Source organism: Pleurodeles waltl, chromosome 4_1, assembly GCF_031143425.1.
Source record: "Pleurodeles waltl isolate 20211129_DDA chromosome 4_1, aPleWal1.hap1.20221129, whole genome shotgun sequence".
Lineage (NCBI taxonomy): Eukaryota > Metazoa > Chordata > Amphibia > Caudata > Salamandridae > Pleurodeles > Pleurodeles waltl.
In genome coordinates this window covers 236,766,004-236,785,546 of record NC_090442.1, presented here as the reverse complement: position 1 = coordinate 236,785,546, position 19,543 = coordinate 236,766,004, and the positions used below count along the sequence as shown (strand labels likewise).

The 19,543-nt window shown below is 43.5% G+C and overlaps 1 protein-coding gene across 3 annotated transcripts in view; it reads right to left on the bottom strand.

Moving 5' to 3' along the window:
* Positions 1-13,378, bottom strand: part of RESF1 (retroelement silencing factor 1) — a 243,184-nt gene extending 229,806 nt beyond the window's left edge. For 2 of the 3 annotated variants that reach the window (XM_069228208.1, XM_069228209.1), the window contains exon 1: positions 13,180-13,377. The gene's annotated coding sequence lies outside the window, so the exon portion shown is untranslated. Of the gene's footprint in view, positions 1-13,179 lie in introns of all 3 variants that reach the window. The other variant, XM_069228210.1, reaches the window with a different exon arrangement.
* Between the last annotated feature and the right edge of the window lie 6,165 nt (positions 13,379-19,543).

Below are 19,543 nucleotides of genomic sequence, written 5' to 3'. Positions count from 1 at the left end.
TAAAAAACTCAAATCCTTCATCCCTCCTATACAACAAATGTTCATGCCTTTGATCTCTAGCACTTAGATGGCAATAAAGCAATGCTAATTGTACTCCGCAAATCTGCTCTAGCAGCACTAACAGTCATGCCCAATGCTGCAGCACAATAAGTAAAGAGACGCAAGAAAACAATCTCCACCTGAATAGCTTTCCTATACCCAAGTTAGTCGCCAGCAAAACTAGAAAATCTATTCATTCAGTTGGGATGGATCAGGTGGCCAAGTTCTCTTTAAACAATTTATTTCATTATAGGTGAAAATTATCTTCGATAACACAATCATTAAAAAAACGTATCAATCCATAAACAGATTTTGATAATGCAGAATTCACTAGAATTGTTATTTTCATAGTGAATGATGTATACTAAGTTTCATAGTGTGCAGTTTGCCAGATATTTTCTTCTATGATGCTATGTTTTGCACCTGTAGTTAGGATAAAAAGCAGTTAGGTGGTATGGTTTCTATAAAATGCATTGTTGTAGGATACTATGATGCATGGTGTGTCCCTACAACAAAAGTAAAGTATGGTGGCAGTGCATCATGTAATGGAGAATGTTGGGTCTATGCCCATAGTACGCAGTGCAATATTACAAGTTAGTGGTCCTAAAACGCACCCAGCAAAGCACTACAAATATTACTCATAGTGCACATAAAGCAACACCAATAAAGTGCTAGAAATTATGTATAATTTGAGCCTGTTGTGACAGTTTCACCTCAAGAATAAACACCAATTACAACTACATAACACCTTTATTAGACATTTGGATGTCAAGAAGAAACAAATTATAACCACAACATATTTTATTAGATAATTACATAAGGAACAGATATTCACATAGAAAACCTTGTATGCAAATTACATCATGTTGACAGTGGGAGTTAAACTGTTTCCATGTGCACCCAAACATGAATTCTGTTATAACTGTGTTAATTTAAATTAAGGTGCCAGACCAATAGAAACCTTCTCCCCATCTGCGACAACACAAGCAAACCATTGCCTTATGTTTCTCATTCTCAGAAATGTGCAGCCTTTGTCAGTCTAAATACTGTCCTAGAATATCTGCAACCTAATTACAATAATTATGTCTCCAACTATGCACTGGCTCGGGCCATTGCTACACTGAACGGTGGATCACATTTGACTGTTTCACCTCAGATTTAGCAATACATATTTTCATTATTCATCACAGTTCAAGAGTCCTATTTAACCTTCAAATCTGCCTACTTAACAGTCTTGGTAGGCCTTAGACATGTACAAAAATATTGCCAAGCCAAGTGCCATTAGTTGCATAGTAACCTAGGCCTCAATTCAGTCTTCAATTCTGTGGAGGCCTGAAAGTACTCCTGTAGTCTGGAGCAATTACATTTCTCTGTCTGTGAACCAGCAGTGGATGCAAATGCAATTGAATTTATCAGGAAATGGTGTTTGTAGTTAAACACTCAATGATGTGCAGTGTCTTCCTGGATGTGAAAAATCAGCTGCATTTGTAATCAACCAACAGTCACTATAATAAAACATTACCTAGTTTCTACATTAATGCTGGTGTCACAACCAATAAACAGACTGAAGACAATATATCAAAATAGTGCTAGGAGGCTCAGGAAAGGATCTGACCCATCACCCTACGAGGAGTATAGTGTTTTCTGTTCAAATTTGTGGTGACTTAGTGGTTAGGTTTCACAAATCGTAGGCTCTTGTGGGAGCCATCAATTTATAACAATCTCAGAGGCAATCTAAAAGTGTTCAGAATGAGAATGCAAGGTAAGCAAGTGTAGCAAACAGGAACCATAAAGCACATTTCCACCAGACATCAAAAAGTAAACATTGAGCAGAGATCAAGCATGGTACAAGAATCCCTGGCCCCGACTTTGTTACACTTGAAAAAAATACAGCACCCGGAAAATCACACAAGATGTTTACCACTGGAGGATTAACTGAGAAAGGAGCAGGAGCAAGAGTAGGAGAACGTGGTGTGTTGCAGCACCAGGGTACTTTTTTTTTGGGGGGGGGGGGGGCGCGGAAAAAAAAAATAAAGCAAAAAAAAAAAAAAACCACACACAGGAAAGCCAAGGAAAATCTGGAATTCTTAATAAGGCCTGTATAAATATTTGTGAATTGCTAAGTAACGATCTGAAGTGCTGGATCAGAGTAAGGAGGCTACAAAAAGCCCTGTCAAGACTGCATCAAAACACCGTCCTGTGAAATGCAAGTAAGAGTTTTGGTAAACTCCATCATCTATGCTGAGGAATTAAAAAGCATAGCTGTGTACAAATCACAAAATGAAATACTGGACGAAAAATATCAGTGCATTTGTTTTGCTTTCTATGGGGCCAAGTGAAATACTCCCAATCCCATTTTAATTAAGGTCAGTAAAATCAAAGCAGATTTACATCATTATTAATCTGCTTAAGTGATCTTAAAAAAACATAAATCCCAAAGAGTGAAGTCCAGACTGGAGTCAGATCTGCTACTCAATTTCAGGAACTGATGATCATTTGGAGAATTCATTTGTAATCCAGTCCCTTACACATTCTTCTTTTAAGCCTGTATGTTTGACGTTAGAGTCTACAGTTACAACACACAGTTCTCAGCCACCTACAAAGTCTTCTCACAACATAAGTAGGACCGAACAGTAAACAGTAGGGAGGTAATTTTAATGCTGTGGAAAACATTTATAAATAGAAAAAAAAAAAAATCTAAAGATTTTTCTACCCAATTTTTTACCCCTAGACATTTACATTTTCACCCCAAAAACCTCTTCAAACCTGGAAGCAACAAGGTTTTCTAGTTCTGGGTGCAAACGATCCCTTATGCCGCTTGTAAATTTGTTACCCTGGCTTTGTTGCTGGCGCAGCCATTGGCGTTGAAGCACTAGGGATGCGTATAAACTCCCACCAACATGCAATTGATATGTGAATTAATTAAATGCAATGATCAAACTGAACAGTATAATGAGCTTCTACGGTGTCTGCGCAACCCAAAGACATTTTCATAATTACCTAATTTTACCCAAAAGCACAGATGAATGGCAGTGTTCAGGAAAAACAAAAATCAGCAGTTGTTTGCTCATGAGGCACTTTAATGGATTTTATAAAAGTCGTTTGGTCTCCATATCCCTCTCACTTCTGTGACTGGGTCCCCAATGTACAGCCACAGGAATGCAGATTTTACATTTTTGCCATCTGGGGAAGCTGTTCTTGTTCTCGATCTTCTGCCATGCTAGATCAGGGCAATCCAAAATAAATGCTACAGGCCTAAGTAGTCAATCAACACACAAAGTCCTACTACTATACCATGTGTTGCACACTCAATGCCAATGCACACACTCACCATACACATATCAGTACAAGGTTTTAGGTATCAAATAACAGCAGAACATTAAAGAGAAAGAGCCACTATGCTTGCCTCTCCCCGACACAGAGATAATGGTTTGAACACACAATTTATTCACAACATAAATTACCCTGCTACTTGTAATACACCGAGGACATGGACAGTAGTTCCAATGCACACCATGAAGGTGACCATTGCCCATTCAAGTCTCAGAACAAGCTCTGTACCAGACATTACCAGGAACAGACCTACGCCTGTGTGCACACACTAAATCAGTGGGACACTAAGGCCAGAATGCAATTCAGGGTGCAAGTTTCACGAACATTTGGACATTCAGGGCATTAGACATGGCCATTTAGCAGGTAAGGGATATTCCCATCCCAACAGTTGGGTAGCTATTTCTTTGCTGCATATCTGATGAAGTGCAGGTTAGAGTGATTTAGTCAACTGTTGGTTAAGATGCCTCACATACGTTGAGTTGATCACCTTACTCAAAAATGTTCCTAAGGAATAGAACTCGAGTGACAAGCCCTAGGTTTTGGAAGTTAGGCAGTTCAGAGAAGGTGTTGGAAAATGGGTCATTGGTAAGGGCAGGTAAGTACCTACACTTAGCAATAGGACACTAACCTCCACTTAGATCACAGTAATTTAAACCTAGCTCAACCCTTGGTAGCTTGGCAATGAGCGACAAGGCTTAACTTAGGGGACAAAGCGTAAAGCATTCAAATATGACAAAACAGTAATTAAATCAAACCCAGGAAACAGTTTAAAAATCTAAAATCAATTTATAAAACAATAGGAAATATTTTTAGCTTGACAATGACACCAAAACTAATAAAATCGGATAAGGGGAACCGGAGATATGAATTTATACATAATTAATGCTTTCTAGCGCATAGAAACAAAAAGCGCCAATCTGGTCATCAGGTCGCACCTCGACTGGGGCAAAGTCAAAGTTTAAGGCCGACCGCGATGGAGCCTGGCTGGGCTACAGCCCACGGGACGCCTTGGTCAAAAGTTTACCTTAGGACTTAGTCGTTTTTCTGGAGATTTTCTTCACCGGGACCAAGTCGCCGGTCCAATCGGACCTGCAGGAACTCTTCCTCGGATACGCGTCACGGGAGCCTTCGGGGAGATTTTTACCTTCGGACTTTCTCATTTTTTTTAGGTGAAAATTCTTCGGCCAGGACAAACCTGAATCTTGATACGACATCCTTGGAGCCCTCTTCGGATACATTGCCTGGGAGGTCCCAGTCAACTTCCTACATTCGGACTTAGTCACTTTTTTGGGAGATTTTCTTCACCGGGATGAACCTGCAAGTAAGGCCGGGTCGCGGTTGAGGCAAGCCAGATAGAGTTGCCACAGCGGGTCGGCCCCTTTATGGAGCTTTTTTTTCTTCCCAGAAGTTCTCTAAACTTCTGGATCTTCTTCCAGATGTTCCTTTAAGGGACTTTTGAGGGCCACAGCTCACCCCAAGGTTCCAGAAGCTCTGATATGCTCCTTGAGGGTGCAGACTACAACTCCCAGAATGCACCTGGCACAAACTCATTTTTGGCCACTAGGCAGTGGTCAACTGGTAGGTTTCTTCAGGAGTTGGTGCAGGGGACTCTGGTAAGCAAGTTTTCACCTGTAGCAAACAGGAGTCCCTCCTTGAACCAGTTGAAGCCAGGCTAAGTCCTTCTTGTGGTGAAGCCCAAGTGTGCAGCTGGTGCAGTCCTCCAGAGTGCAGTGTCCAGGTGCAGGCCAGGGGTCCAGCGGGGCAGTCCTTCTTCTGTAGTTCTTACTTGTTGGAATCTGATAGGGATATGAGGTGTGGGTGAAGGTCTGTCAGTTTTATCCTTGCTCCTGGGTGAAAAACAGGGGGGTCCTGGTTCTCCAATGAGGGGCAGGGTCCCTTCCCCTTGTGATGACCATTTCCTGGGAAGTGTGGCAACAAAACAAAAAAAAGAAAATCAATCCCAGGGAGCAACATTCCTCCAAAATCCACCAAGGCTAGAAAGTGATTTTTAGAGGATACATCTGGCTGAGCCCATCCACTGGCAGGGCTAAAAATCCTAAACACAGACCTCTCCTGGCCTCTCCTAATCTAATCAAGGGGGCACCTAATTGTCTGGGTTTGCAGGATGTTAGGGGGTTGTTCCAAATGTCCTTCCCTGCCTTTGAAGACCAATTTGGCCGCCCTCCCCTCTTCCTGCTTCCCCATCTGCTGAGGGGAGATCTCCTCCCCCAGGCACATCTCTTTGTGTTGAGCTGGGCCACTTCACACCTCATCCAGGCAGCCTGACTAGCCTGCCAGAGGCTGGCCAATCAGAGCAAAGCAGCAAAAACACTGCGGGGCTGAAGTTGGCAACTTTTTAGGTAAAGTTTAAAACTCCTTACCTGAACAAGTTATATTAAATCCCATAACTAGAAGTTACGGGATTTATTATAACAATTAATTTCATACCAAACTTGTGTTATCCGTTACTTAAGGGGACTTTTAAAATTAAAATAAAGTCTCCCCATTCTAGCCTATGAAGGCCATTCACTACCATGAGGGAAACACGAATTTGGCCGTTTTCCCTCACCAGGGCTTATAAAACTATTTTGATAAGGTCCGTGCTTATAGTTACATGGCACCCTGCCCTAGGGGCACATAGGAAACACCTTAGTGGTGACTTATGGGTAAAAATAAGGTTGTTTAAGACTTTGGAACTACTTTTAATTCCAAAGTCGAATTTGCATGTAACTTTAATTTAAAAGCAGCGAGCAAGGCAGGCCTGCCTTTAAAATGACACTGGGCACCTCAGCAGTGCACCTGTGGGGGCACCACCTATGCTGGAGTTACTAAACCTAAATGTCCTACCATATACTAGGGACTTATAGGTAGGCTGACTTAGCCAATTATAATTAGCCTAATTTGCATACTGATTTTACACAGAGCACAGGCTCTGGGACTGGTTAGCAGTACCCAGAGTACCATTAAGAGTCAGGAAAACACAAGCAAAACATGAAAAATGGGGGCAAAAAGTCAGGGGGCCTCTGCAATCAGCCCTATTGTCTCACAGTAGGTCTTTTTAAGAGGGGGCGAATTGACCAAACCTGAGACTGGATGTAAACAGATGGATGGAACTAAAGTTTCTGAAAAATAAGGGAAGGCGGTAGTATAAGGCCTTTGTTTTTATATCCAGTATCATGAAACATTTATTTCTGTTACACATTAGCCAGATGAACACACAAAAACTAGTTAAGTCCAGGCAAGCATGAACTACCATTATTTGAAAATGCCTTGAGTACAGAGAACAAAAAAAAAAAAAATCATCTTTACGAAACAGATTTTTACTTAAGTAATTTCAATAATCAAGAATATTCTATTCAATTTTTACTAACCGTAGCTTCAAGTATTCTGTCATTCATAAGCATGTACCTGTCCTTGTATTTGAAAAGAACATTTAGGGCCCGATTACAACCTTGGTGGATGGGATAATCCGTCCCAAACGTGACTGATATCCCGCCTGCCGTATTACTAGTTCCATTATATCCTATGGAACTGATAAAACGGCAGGCCGGATATCCGCCACATTTGGGACAAAGTATTCCATCCACTAAGGTCATAATCAGGCCCAGAGTCTGTTGTCAGGATCTTACTAACCCTAACCAACCAAATGATATGGTCACAAAAATGCTTCCTTAATATTCCAAAATCTATAAATCTGCAATAGGTAAAGCACAAAGAAAAACAGAGCCCATACTTGCAGCAAAATCTAGATCTTGCAGCACACAAGAAACTTATGTAGTACCCACTGCATCTGCTTGTGTTTAGCTTGAATATTAGCAGAATACAACCAATTGTGGTTCTGAAGCACTGATTTTAGTGGCAGGCAAATGTTACGATTATGTAGGAGCTGCAGAAACCAAAGAACAAGTTCCTGCTCATATGGCGGGCTTTTACACTGGGTTCAGTTTAAAGTGTATGATCTTAATATCATAGCACGACTTGTTTATCACTTGCATGGGGCATTGCTTGATACTAATAAAAACTACAAATATGCAACAAAATTATTTATGGACAAAACACCTACGCGTTTGCACGCAAAAAAACAAAACAAAAAAAAAAAACAGCTAAATTAATGATGTGAAAAGCCTTCCATCGCGTACAGGAATTAAATTACAAAAAACATGTATTTCAACAAAGTTCATTTAAAATCATCTAACTTGTTTCTAGAGGCAAGTTGTGACAAGATAATAAAACAAACCTCACATGGAACCTTACAAATATTTCTGGGTATTACAGGCTTCTGTAGAGAATTAATGGGGAGCAACAAAACAGCAATTAGTTTCCGATCAATCTTTTATTGGGGGGCCGGGGGTTAGGGAACAAAATCATAGAATTGTTTTTGCATTTAAGGAAGTGCTCAATCCCTGAGAATGTTGTTAGTGGGGTAAATAAGCTGAAAAGAACACCATCTACAAAAATATTTGCTGGATGTATGAAATTATAAAATTTTGGAGTCAATTTAATAAACTGCTCTCCCAGCTCAGTCAGAAAAAAAAGAGTAAATTTTAGGAGTCGTAGGAACTGAGGAGCGCCAAGGGAGATACTAATACAACAAGCCAACTTAGATCCACTCAAAGGCACAACTAGACCCGAACTTTGGGAGGGGGTCAGAGGAGTACTAAACATTGTTAGTGGGGCTACCATTTAGCACACAAGGGACCAAGACAGTATTGGGGGGTTTCCCATTTGGAAGGCAGACTTAATATGCTAAGACATGGAAAAGATATATGTCCATGTCTGCTCTTTCTTGCGGTAGCACATTAAAAGGCAGATATTTTTCTTCCCCAGTGCATTCCCCTGAGACACCGAACACTGTTGGTGCTCTGTGTGTCCACCAGACCTGCGAGCATCGGATCTCTGCAAGATGTTTGGTACCAAGCGAGTCCTATGCATATCGGAAATGAAAGCACTTGAGGCTTACTGGAAATGTTTCTTTTCTGATTAAGATTAGGATGAACTGGATAATGATAACATGCTTCCAATGAACAAGAAGAAGATGTATGTGGGGGAATCTCCCAATGTGCCCAACAAAGTGTTCCTACAGACACTGAGAATTAGACTTGAGGTGTGAAGAATAAACATGGATAAAGAAAATCGTGGGAGCTTCTAGCTGGCTGTCACAAAATGAGGTGACTCACTAACAGCTCAAAAGGAAGGGGTATACACAGAATTATAAGCCAGATACCTGTTCACAATGTAAAAGCATGCACGTTGGTATTTCGTGCTGCCCATTATGAATTTGCCATATAATTTCCAAAACGTGCAGACTTCACCAAAATTGTTGTTTCCAGCTCACACAAATGAAAATAATACAGTCAAGGTACTGCATAATTTGCATTTTATGTCACATAATTTTGATAACCTTGGTCCTCCAAGCTGCATAATTCTAGTAGCCTGAACAATGTAAAACCTTTGCACAGTGGCAATAAAATCTGCATTTCTGTGAAAAAGTTTCTATATTTCATGGTTTCTTAATAATATGTGAGTTTAATACCTCTGTTTTTGAGCTATAAAAGCACCAATATATGTAATACAAGCATTTTTACTTGAAGATGTAGAGACCTCTCAATAATCTCCATTGTAGCCATCAGCATCTTTTAAATGTAGTATTTTCTGTCATCTAAGGTAGTGTTCAAACAACTGATTAATCTTTTTTCATTTTTTTTGCCCTGCAATACTTCTTTAAAATGGCTAAACACTGCTGTGCAAGAAATTAGGCTATAAAGCAAATTGCCACTATACAGCCAGTTGCCGTTTAGTTAGCTCTAGATTAATGTTCTTATAAAAATACACAATTACACCTAAGCCAAACTTGCTCCCAGTCACTGTTCCTTTCTCTCGAAATGAAGGAAGGTTAGACAAAGATACACAGATTTAAATATGTGCTTGCTGCAACAGAAATTAATTGTGGGAATTAGTGATGGCAGCCATATTAGTGAAGGATCTAAAGCCACGTAAAAAATACATTTATTCTTGTTATGGTGAGCATCGACAGCATAAAACACGTCTGCAGGATTCTATTGATGTAGCCATAAGGAGACCTGTGAGTAGACCCATGCTTGTAGGAAAGGGTATGCAGGGCCATAACCCTGCTGCACTAGTCTCAAAAGGTCTCTTGAAGCTCCAGCCAGTACACAACCAGGGATGTGGAATTCCTATTGCCCAACGACCGGGACATATTGTTTGAAAAGCAAAGTTAAAGAATAAACAGAAAATCTGAACTCTTGTCTCTGAGCACCAAGTTTGAGCTCTAAAACAGGTGAACTCTGAAAGGAGGGGAGTCAGGTGGACCAGGTCTCTGAAGTAGGTGTGTTAACCCACAAGACTACACTTACCCCCATTAGAATCCTTTGAAATGTGAATGTGTCTTGGATTTGAAGCAGGCACCTTTCTCCCTTTAGCTCAAGTTTTTCCAACCACCAACTGCCACTTGCAGAGATAGTAAGGGTGATCAAGAGGTAGAACACACGAGTTAAGAGCAGTCTAGGGACAAAATGCTGCTGTGGCAGAAAGCAATGATCCACCCCTTCAGCCTATTATATGTTTGTCCACCAAACAAAAAAGGGTAAGAGGCACACAAGGACTTCTGGGAGGTGGACTAGGAAAGTCTGAGACATAGTTCAACTATGATCCCCTAATACAGGCACAATCCATGTTATTTAGCAGACATGTTTCAGACAGCACAGTATATCTTAAAATGGGGCTGTCAAGGCACACCCAGTGCTTCCCTGAAGCCAACAAAAAGCCATAAAGTGCAGCAGCTGCAGGATCCCCAGTACAATCCCCATTTTTTATAGGCTTGTGCTTCCAGTCCTCTCAACAGGGCCACTGGAAATAAGCAATTGTGAGGCTGTGCTGCATAATCTCCAGATTTCAACAAAAAATTGTGTTTCTTCCTCAAAAAGTTACTAAAAACGCAGTAACGTGTTGCTGTGTAGAGGAAGTCCCTTTGCAAAGGTTGACTGGTCACCTTTCTGCTGCTTGTTGCTACAGTTAGGTGTTAAATTGGTACTAATGCAATCTATGCCCAGAAAGAGTGAACAAGTATAAAAAAATGAGAAAATAATGAAATTATACTATCACAAAATGTTCTCCATTATGCTGCATAATTTGCCTTTTCTTGATGCATAACTTAGTAAACGCTGCTGCATAATGCGGCCCTCCCCTGAAGCATAATTCCAGTGGTCCTGCCTATCAAGAAGCTGAAGAGGTAGTGTGGTGGATCTTCCCCTTTTCAATCTTCCTGCTCCATCCAGCTCCTCGTTGGGAATCATGGCTTGCTGGTTTCTATGCTCAGCACCAGATTCCTGCTTTGCTGCCACTGCCATGGAGATCCTGAGTTGCCAGCTAAGTAAGCCAGGTATGTAAAACAAAAGTATTAGTTCTCTATGCATTTGTGTTTGTGAATGTGTCTGTGAGTAACTGACAATGAATGGGATCAGTGAAACTGTGTGTAATTGAGTGTCAATGAGAGTGAAAATTTGAGTTTGGGAGTATGAATGCATAATTGAAAGTGAGTACAGGGAGTGAATGAAGGAGTATGAGTGTGTCAGAATGTGTTATTGATTGGAGGTTGTGAAAGGGAGCGGAAGTGTATTGTGGGTGTAGCCATCAAGCGTGCAGCATGTGCAGTTGTACCAAGGCCTAGAGTTAGTATGTGTATGTTAGTAAGTGAGAATGTGTGAGTATGAAAGTGAGTAACAGTGAGTGGGAATAGGTATGCATGAGAATAAGCGAGTGAAAGAATGGGAGTTAGAGTGAGTGAGGGAAAAGAGACTAACACCCATGATTACCCAAGCTTGAAAAAAAAAAAACACACCACAGCACCTAAAAGTGCTGTGTTGCATGAGAGAAAGAGAGCAGTAAAGCACCATAACTACAAAGATATGGCACCAGCCTACTCTCCCCTTAGCGCTGGCATAGTGCAAAGGTGCCTGCGTGAGTCTAGCATAGGTTTTGTACTGGAAGGGTGCCATCATAGCACAAAATACTATACTTTGACTAACTTTTCCTACTTCGGATGTGTGCTGTACAGACCAGTACACATGTAAAGTGGGAAAAGTTAGGAGAGAGAAAAAAACATTTCTCCTTTTTAATGCCTGCTTCCAAGTGGCATTTATTTTTTTGACACCAAACACTGTTTACTATTGTCAGTAGATAAGGTTTATGTCAAAAACCAGAGGTGGTTGCATGGTCTCTGACCCATGAAATGCCCCATTAACGCAAAGTGCACTGCTTGGCATTACTTTCAGGCAACTGTCCAGTACAAAAGAGGTTTGACATTAGAAAGTATTTTTTTTTTTTTTTTTTAAAGCATTTTGCGCAGGTTTGAGTCACTTTTGTGACGCAAACCCAGAGCAAAATGGTTGTTAATCTGGGTCTAAATGTGAGAGAAAATGTGTACTAGTGAGGCAAAACTTGAAAAGAATGGGGGAAACTCCTGGGTGGTGTGGCACAGCGCTTACACACTTTCAAAGTTCACCAGCCACCGCTGACACCAATACTAACGGATGAGGTGTGGCCTAACAGTCCAAAATGCCAACTTTGAAACTGGAGAATAAGGTTTGAACCCCAGTGTCAGCTCAACATCCTATGATCCTGGCCAAATCACCTAGTTTCCCCATGCCTACCAAAAAAAAAAAAAATGGATTTTGTGTAATGTAATCTGGTACTCATGTAATGCACCCTGACGCCTTTGCTCTATATAAAGCTGCATAAAAAAACATGACACAGGCTCCAAGAACATTTTACCCTGGGGACTGGGACTGGGACTGCTACCCACTGGCTCTCTTTGCTATCCATCCACCCTATGCCTATTTTGCCAACATAATTGTGCATGTTCTTATGATTTAGTCAGTACTTACAACCAAAACCTCAAATTCCCCACTTCTTATTGACAGAAGAGTCAGGACTGCGATGGTCACCATAATAAAATAATTAAAAAATCCTTTCTTCCCTTTTTAGTAGTTATCTGATGCCTATTACCCCTCACAGGAGTAGTAAGCACTATATAAATGCAATTTGAAATCAAGACAATTTGGGATTTCTGCCTGGTGTGCAAGCACAGAAAGATGGCAGAAATTGCCTTTAAAATGCAGATGTGGCCCCTCATACCAGCGTCAATGTGTAAGCATCCTACGCTTTAAAACAAAGGGTGATCAGAAAAGCACACTTCCTTGGACAATTAAAAACCCTCACTGTGGGGGTTTTGTCCCGAATATTGTGAATCACCTGTGACACCTTCCCTGCCTACCACCTCCTTTGAGGACTCTGCATGCAGCAAGATAAGCTGTCCGTGGGGACAGAAAATGTTTATTCCAACGCACTCCTCCAGCCGTACTTCACCGGGGTTTCCCTGGGCCTTACACCCACACAGCTTCAGCCCGGGCTATGAAAGATAACGGAGAGGGAGGCTGCAGCCCTTCCAGCCGAATGGGCGTTGCGCGCCTGCATCCACTTTACTAATTGCACGTTACACAAAAAGACGTATTTCATATTAACTATTGGAACTGTTCACACTTAAGTACAACTTTAAGCCATAGGACCAGGTTTCTGGATGATCGTTGCAAATTATAATGCTGACACGCTACTCCCTTATAAAATGAAAATATATAAAAGCCAATTGTACGTAAAAAGTAGAATTAGTTACTTAAATTACCGAAGGTACTAGGTGCAAAGCGAATTAATACACCGCACCCCTAAGGCAAGTTCTATAACGCTGACAATCAACAAGCGGTGCGGTAACCACAAGTCCAGTCCACTACTTACATGGACCGCCCGCGAACTCATGTTCACGCCCGTCGTCCGTTGCTGATATCTTTTCTTTTTAACGTGTGTCTCCAACCTTATGTCCGTATTATTAGCACTTCCTGATTGTCTAACAACCAATCGCACGGCTGAATGTATTCTGGCAGTCATCACGGAGAGGGTGGAGCTGTGACTATGAAGTTTGGCCAAGTCTTGGAGCTTGGAGGGGACACAAGCCAATTATAGTGCGCCTCTCATAAGTCCGAAGTGCTGATTGGTTTTGGAGTCTGCACGTGCCTGTGTCTGGCCCGCCCTGTTACAGGCGGCGGGTGGTGCCAAAGTGCGAATGGATCGGTTAGAGGGGGTTGGCTGCAGTTTAACAAGGAATGACTTGGTTGACTAGATGGTGGGTGACAGGCGAATTGACGGGTGGGGTAGGCAAGTCTGCTGTTAGGAATGAAGGTTGGAGTAGGGCGGTTATGGGGAGCAGTGCAGAGTACAGTCTCGGGTAATGCGAGTGATGGTTACCCAAGGGCTGTTTGTGTCCGGCCAGGGAGACACTTCGGCCATGACAACCGTGCGTTGTGTCGCAGGGTCTCTAGGACACAGGGCAGTATTTGAGGCACGTGTGGAATTTCAGTTACGTCATTCTGGAATAACAGAGCCCCCGCCCCCACTCGTATAATCAGTGTTAATCACGTGTAAAAGTTTTCTTATCCAAAAGACAACTTATGAAGTAAAGGGAAAAAGCCAAGATTTTCAGGTTGAAGCCAGTGCTTTGGACGAGAAGAGAAACGTACAGGTAGTCACCGAATTGAGCTATGCCCGAGGGGGCGGGGCAAGGAGACTGGTTTAGGCGTGGAGTCAGGGGGCTGGGTTACTGGGAAATATTTATTGAGTGAGAACCAGTGCTTTAAATGGGCCGGTACTGAGTACCGGCACTTTTTTATTTTGAGAGGGAGAGTACCGGCGCAGCTCAAGAAAAGCGTAATACTTTTAATTGGAGAGTACCGGCACTTCTCGGAAACAAGCAGGTACTCTGGCACAGAGTACCGGCACTTTCATTTTTCCATTTCAAGCACTGGTGAGAACCAATCTTTTTTGGGGTTTAATGACGATCCCTGATGCAATTCTGCAGTCTATGGTTTGAGAATAACATTCAGGGTTGGGAGTGCTGCAGTTAATGTTACATTTCTGAACTCAGGGATTGTAAAAATCCAAGCAGCACACACAAAACAAGTGTAGCTAATGAGCCACGTCCAGCATGCAACTGGTAAAGGTGTGGTATCTAACTGGTGGTGCATGGTGTGGCACTGGATTGGAATTTAGAGACAGCACTTTTTCCTTTGATGTGACCACAACATTTTCACAGACATGCAATTTTATTGTTTAAACTATACAGCACCTCAATGATAACGTGTGGAATCGGGTTCCAGCCAATGGCATAGCCATGGTCCTGAGTGCACAAAAGGAAACGGGCATTTCTTTGATCTGTAAAATACTGGAACAATAAGGGTTCAGTGAGTCCTCCAGGCCTATGTGCCACTGTACCTGCTGCACCAATGGAAGCTAGGCCCGTGGTTCAAGAGAATGTTTGTCTTTTGCACATCACTCAGTTAAGTGTCATGCTTTGTTCTGATCATATTAATTTCTTCAAATCAAATAGTTTTTTATAAAGCGCAGCTACACACCCGTAATGGTCTTGGTGCACTAAGGGGGTTTGTCCTCTGAGCTTCAGTTGAAGAGCCAGGTTTTAACGTCCTTCCTGAATTGAGGTAGCGATGGTGGCTGCCTGAGGTGCAGGGTGTTTCTCGGTCTTTGCCGCAAGGTAAGCAAAGGATCTTCCATCAGCCGAGGCCTTCTGAATGTGAGGTAGGGTGACTAGTGCTTGTTGAGCAGAGAGGTATGGTGGGGGAGTAGAAGGTGATGCAGTGGTTGAAGTAGGCAGGTCTTAGGTCGTGGAGGGCCTTGTAAGCGAGGACGAGGAGCTTGAAATTAATTATTTTCTCAATGGGAAGCCAGTGGAGGTCTCTTGGATGATTCAATGACCTAAGATGATTCCATGATTGTAGGAAGCTGGTGGGGTCCCTTGGCTCTGAATCCAAGAGGTTGTCTTCCCAGTACATCTTGTGGGTGCCACTGACATCCCCTGTCTCTTGAAGGGCAGCTTGCTGCCTCAAGCCCTCCAGTGTGGAACAAGTCTTTTGTGCCATACTGAATTCCTCCCTGGCAGGCCCCCCTACACCAAACAGCTCAGCTGTGTCAGCCTGGAGCTCCTCTGGTATAGGTTCTGCCAAGGGTGTAGATTCCTCCTCCTCAGAGGGGAAATCCTCACTGCAGGTTGGGGTAGAGGGCACTTTGTTGCCCTTTCTACCCTTAGGATTTGAAAGCTCTTGGGCCATTGTTCAAGGCTCCACGTTTCCTTGATCTTTTTTCCTTCTGGCCTGTGCTCTAGTCAGGGCAAAGATAGGGAGCCCAGCTACACACTTGGATTGACTACTGCTAGTAGTCCCACCACCACTGCTATTGCTAGGGGCACTAGAAGTAGAAGTGGGGTTGGTAGTGGTGGTTGGCTTTGTGCCTTTCTTAGGGCAGGAGCTGTCTCCTTTGTTTTTACAAACATAGCACCAAGGCTTTTTAAAGTTGGATGAAGAGCAAGAGGTTTTAGACCCACACCGGAAGAGTTTTGTGAGCCTGATGAAGACTCCTTACTTTTGTCTTTGTCCCCACCCTTGTCATGAGACTTACCTGCTTCCTTTTTCTTGTTGTCATCCCCTATATGAGCTTGTCTGCTCACTCTAGTTCTGACCCATTTGTCTGTGTCCTTTTCCAATTCTTGGGGAGAGGTCAGATCAGAGTCTACCAAGTATTGGTGCAACAAATCAGACACACAGTTGTTCAAAATAATGCTCTCAAGATCAGATTATAGAAGCCCTCATAGTCATTGACTGTGCTGCCATGTAACCAGCCTGGAATCAAGAGTCTTCCCTGAAAACAAAGTTGCCGCCACCATGGGGTGCAAACCCCAACCCCTGCCTCTCTCTTCCCACTGCCAAGGCCTCCCTGTCGAGGGCCAGCAGTTGCTGCTGCAGCCTGAGCTTGGCCTCTTTCAGTCTCAGTTGCCTGAGCTCCCTGTCTAGGGAATCTTCCCCTGGAGTTGAAGAGTGGGTCTCCTAGATACTGAGGAGATGTCAGAGTGGGCAGAGGAGGATCTGTTCCTGTTCTTGGACCCTCTCTCAGCTAGCCCTTTAGGGACAAAGTTGGACCTACTGGTGTGACCCCCCTTTGCACTGCTAACTGTGCTCCTAACAGGACTGTGGGTGTGCCTAGAGGTTCCCTAATCCTCCCCGGGTACTCCCTGACCCACCTCAGTAGTTAAGTCTTCTTTTTCTACCACTGGAGGGTCAAACTCTACTTCTTCCTCCTTCGCCCCCTGGCTACCAGCATGTTCTTGGTCCTCCTGGAGGAGTAGGACCAAAAGCAGACTCTTATTGGGATTTCTCTCTTTCTTCAGATTTCACTCAACACACATCTCCCTAAGTTATTGGAAGGTCAGGTTCTCATAGGGAGAATCCATGGCCTGAGAGGTGTGCTTTGCTGAAGACATGTCAGCTAGCTAGAGTGGTGTAGGGTCCCTACCTACTCTAACTTAGTTTCCTTACAGAAGTTTGGAGCAAAGGCAATGTCATACCCCTAGCTTACCCAAATTTAGGAGATTAGCTCCCTGCCACTAACAGTGTGTACCCCTAGCCAGTAAGTGGTCTTTCCTGTGGAAACTACCAAGTGACAGAATGTTAAGGCAATTGCAAGTGCTTATCCCACTAGTGTACCATCAATGTAGGAAGCTGGCCTGGTGTGTGGTGGGTACCTTAGGTTCTTACACCTTCTACCAGGTGCAGGTATCCCCTATTAGTGTAGTGTAGGCAGAGTCTAGAAGCCGGGCTCTTTAGAGGCAGCTGTGGATGAGCAGCCAAGGCTTATCTAAGAGACATACAAAGCTCATGCAGAACCACTGTAGTCACACAGCACTTATACACATGAAATAAAAACACTCAGTGAAATGTAGTAGAAACTGGAAGGAGCCGTGGAAACAATGTTGCAAGTAGAGTCTTTAGTGGATGCAGATTGTCGGTTCCTGGAGGGTCCATTCGCAATTCCATCAGCCAGAAGTTGAAGTAGAGATTGCAGAGGAGTCCTGCTGGAATCTTGCAAGCCGAATCTGAGGACCCACTGCAGAGGAAGACCCTAAATAGCCCTGAAAGGGGGACTGGTCACCTAGCCAGGTGACCACCCATCAGGAGGGGGCTCTGATGTCAGATGCCTGACCTGGCCACTCAGACGCTCCCAGAGGCCTCTGCCCACCTTGGATTCAAGATGGTAAAATCAAGGGACCCTCTGGAGGAGCATTGGGCACCACTCCTGGGGTTGTGATGGACATGGGAGTTGTCACTCCCCTTTCCATTGTCCAGGTGCGCGGCAAAGCAGGGACTGGGGGTCCCTGAACCGGTGTAGACAGGCTTATGCATGGAGGGCACAAAATGTGCCCTTTAAAGCATACCAGTGGTTTGGAGAGGCTACCCCTCCCAAGTCATGTAACACCTATTTCCAAATGGAGAGGGTTTTACCCCCTCTCCCAAAGGAAATCCTTTGTTCTGCCGTCCAGGGCTTGAGCTGATCAAGCAGCAGGAGGGCAGAAACCTGTCTTAGGGGTAGCAGCAGCTTGGGCTTCCCGGAAAACCCCAGAAGGCTGGTAGGAGCAATGCTGGGGGTCCTCTAAGGAGCCCCCAGAGTACATGGAATCATATTTCCAGTACTGGCAACAGTATTGGGGTATGATTCTGACATGTTTGATACCAAACATGCCTAGGTTTGGAGTTACCATTATGTAGCTGGACATAGGTGGTTACCTGTGCCCACTACACACATAAAATGGCATCCCACACTAACAAAGTCCAGGAAAATGGAAATGGATTTCATGGGGGCACCTCTGCCAGTGCAGGTGGGCCCTCCCACACTGGTACCTGCACCCTGCCCTCTGGGGTAGGAGGGCCTAACATAGGGGTGACTTGCAGTGAACTGTAGTGAAAAGGTGCATGCACCTTTTCATGCAGGCTGCATGGGCTCCCCATGGGTGGCATAATACATGCTGCAGCCCACGGGGATCCCCTGGTACCCCAATATCCAGAGTACCATATACTAGGGTCTTACATGGGGGCACCAGAATGCCAAATGTGGGGTGTATGTGGTTCAAGTTACCTTTATGTAGCTGGACATAGATACTGTGTCCAGTACAAGCATAAAATGGCTTCCCTGCACTCATGAAGTCCAGGAAAATGGAACTGGCGTTCATGGGGGCACCTCTGCTAGTGCAGGGATGCCTTCACACACAGGTACTTGCACCCTGCACTCTGTTAGGAGGGCCTACCATAGGGGTGACTTGCAGTGACCTGTAGTGAAAAAGTGCATGCAACTTTTCATGCAGGCTGCAATGGCAGGTCTGCAGTTACATTTTACATGGACTCTCCATGGGTGACATAATACCTGCTGCAGTCCATGGGGATCCCCTGGTACCCCAATGCCCTGGATACCATATAATAGGGTTTCATATGGGAGCACCAGAATGCCAAATGTATGTGGTTCAAGTAACCAAGTTTAAAGGGAGAAAGCATAATCACTGGAGAACACAGTCAAACACACTGACAACAGGCAGAAAATGAGGGAACCATGCCAAGAAAGAGGGTACTTTTCTACAATGACCTTTCAGAATTGCAAAAGAACTGCTTCCTTTGTGCAGCTAATTTATAGGTTTTTTACGTTTTGTTGTGTGTTAGCAAAAATGACATACTGCAGTCTTTCAAAAATCCCCTCACTCTGCAGTCAGAGAAATAAAAGTAAAACATCAAACTGTATGTTAAAAGAATAAGTAGCAGTTTGTAAGATGTATCTCCTGACATTTGAGAAAAATAAAATGTAAATGCATATTGTTGCTCATTTACCTTGTTAACTCCATCTTGGCTATTTTGGGGGTCACACCATATTTGCATCTTCTTTGCCACTTCCCAAGACTTGACACATCAACATAAATGTTTAAAAAAGAAGTAAATAAGTCAAACAACAATACATGAGATTGTGCTCACTGAGCACCACCATTGGTGTCACTGAAAGTGGTGAGTCCAACTTACCTTTTTACTCTTCTAACTATCTATGCAACAGGCGCTGCATGAGTGGAGGACTGAACAACTGCATGGTTCTGGGTTCTCAACAATGCTACATGTATGAACGGCCCAGCTGCAGGAATCTAATTCTTGCTTGCTGGATGCAGGAGTCTGGTCCCAGGTGCCTGGCTGGCCCTGGTGGAAATCTTGCTCCGCAGGTGCTGCTCCTG